We start from the raw sequence: 2,265 nt of genomic DNA, 5'->3' as shown, positions 1-2,265 counted from the left end.
TGGGTCTCTTCAGTAAGCTAAAGTAAACTTCATAAAAAGGAGTAATGGGGGAAGGAATGGTAATGTTCAAAGTGGCAACAGTCAGCCCAGACCAGCACAACACAACAGCTGTTGAAAGAAACTGTTAGGAGCTTCTTTGCCCACGGTAAGAGCAGTGAACAGTTTCTGCTGCACAAGTGCCCAAGATGCCAAAGTCCAATGCCTGCTGCCATACTGGTGCTCAAATACCAGGAAAGAGGCAATTTATTTGTCCCTCTACTTTCTCCAAACCTTAAAGGCAGACAAAAAAATTCAAACAACAGATGCAAGGTATGAGCACTCTAAAGGTTTATCAGTGCATCTCAAAACCAGGAGCATTTAGAACCAGTGAGATATAAGTTAGGTATTTTTTCCTTTTAACTGAGGTCAAAGAGAAACAGAAGTACCCATGTTGCTGGGTAATTCTGAAACAGCCATCTTTTAGCATACCATAATCGCTGATATAAACATCTTTTAAATGCTCGCTTTCCGTTCCTAAGTTGGTAATGAAGAAGGCAACAGAAGGAGAAAATAATCAAAACAGACTTTCACACTGGTAATCTTTGAAAGGGCACAGTTTTGCTGTTGGCTTGCACAAAGCAAGAGCAAGCAAAAACACCGTCAGCTTTCACGTGCTTCAGCTGTGCTGAAAGGGCAAAAGAAAAGGGATTCTCAAAATGACATATGACAAAAAACCCTGTGTTTCAGATAAGCCAAAGTCCCCGTTTACGTCCAAGTGGTACCGTGAGTGACAGATCAGTAGCTCAGGTCTCACAAAAAAGGTAACAGTCATCGCAAGGAAGGGATCTGCATGTTGGTTAAAGCTAAATGAACAAAGGAATTAATGCCTGGAGATACCATCCTCTCTTGAAAATCTGGTTTAAGGAACAGAAAGTGGTGTTTAAAAGTACGGGTCTGCTGGGTCTTTGCAAAGGTAATTCCTCCTAGATGAGACTATTTGACTGAACTACGCAGTTAGCACAGGAGGTAACTACAGCAGGCTCAGAACTATGCTAACAGCCTGTTTTGTAAGTTGCTTTGAAGAAATTTTAAAGATTAAGAAATAATAGTCTGTCCACCACCACCTGTAATCTGAATGTCTACAGCTGATCAAGAGAAGCACCTGGACTCACCCCATGTCCACTTTTGCAGCATTACTTTGTAGTAACTATTGTGCAGGGTACGTGCAACATACGCAGCGCAGCTGTGTTTAGCCCCATGGTCACCACCCCGCTCCAAGTCCCAAAAACATCGGCTGATCTAAACACCATTTCTTGACATTCCAGTGATTTTCCAACTCTGATTTCCTCTTCGGAGCAAAACCAAGTCTTTCACTCTAGGTCCAGTAGGAACTCTAGAGAAAAAACAAGTATTGACTTAAACCACAGCAAGACCAAACGGCGGCACTGCCTTTCTGCGGGAGATCCCGTGCTCCCCACCACCCCGGGCCAGGCAGGTCCGCTGCACTCCCCCGGGCAGGCTGCGGCTGGATGGCCAGGCCAGGCCAGCGGACAGAGGCAGAACCCAGGGCAGGGGGTTGGGACACAGCAAGCATCACTGCTGTGCAGCCCCTAGGAGACAGCCCAGCCCGGTCCCAGCAGAGCACCCACCCCGGCAGCACGTCATTCTCACGAAGCTGCCTGTGCCGCACAGGCTGCCCGCTCTGCCCGTTAAGCCAGGGCAGGACCCCCATGCAATTGTACAAAATGAGGCCAGAAGCTTAATTAGTACTTGCCCTGTTCCAGTTGTCAGTCCAAGCTGGACATCAAGGATTAGGGCTTTCAATTCCAAGTTATTTTACTTTCTTCCCTTTCATTTTTCTTCCTTATTTAAAGCTCTCTCAAAGTAAAAACACTGCATATGTAAGAGAGAAAAATGACCTTAAAAACCCCTTGGAATCAATGATCAAGAATATAAGGTAATACTGAAATTGCTAAAGCTAGAAAATAAGAATGAAGGTGTCGTGCATTGATTTACACCAAGTTCGTGCCAAAAATGTAGCTTGTAGGTTGCACTCCTAGTTCCCCAGATGCACAAGAGGCACAGCAAAGCCAGAATGTTAAGAGGCATCAATGACCCCAAGCACAACAGTTTCCATCCTACACTGCGGCTGAACCACTAAAAGGTAGCCTCACAGATGTCTCAAGACTGGGAACAGTTTTCAGAACTAGCTGCATTCACACACACGAAGAACTCGGGTTCTTCGTTTGCAGGTCTCCTGAAAACCCTGAGCTGTTTTTTTCAGCA

The 2,265-nt window shown here is 45.5% G+C and overlaps 1 protein-coding gene across 1 annotated transcript in view; it reads right to left on the bottom strand.

Annotated features, from left to right (window-relative positions):
* The window catches only part of ABCC1 (ATP binding cassette subfamily C member 1), a 62,898-nt gene that overhangs the window by 208 nt on the left and 60,425 nt on the right, over positions 1-2,265 (bottom strand). The gene's annotated exons all lie outside the window — the stretch shown is intronic.

This window comes from Falco naumanni, chromosome 4, assembly GCF_017639655.2.
Source record: "Falco naumanni isolate bFalNau1 chromosome 4, bFalNau1.pat, whole genome shotgun sequence".
NCBI lineage: Eukaryota > Metazoa > Chordata > Aves > Falconiformes > Falconidae > Falco > Falco naumanni.
The sequence above is the reverse complement of the archived record's forward strand: the minus strand, read 5'-3'. Positions and strand labels throughout refer to the sequence as shown.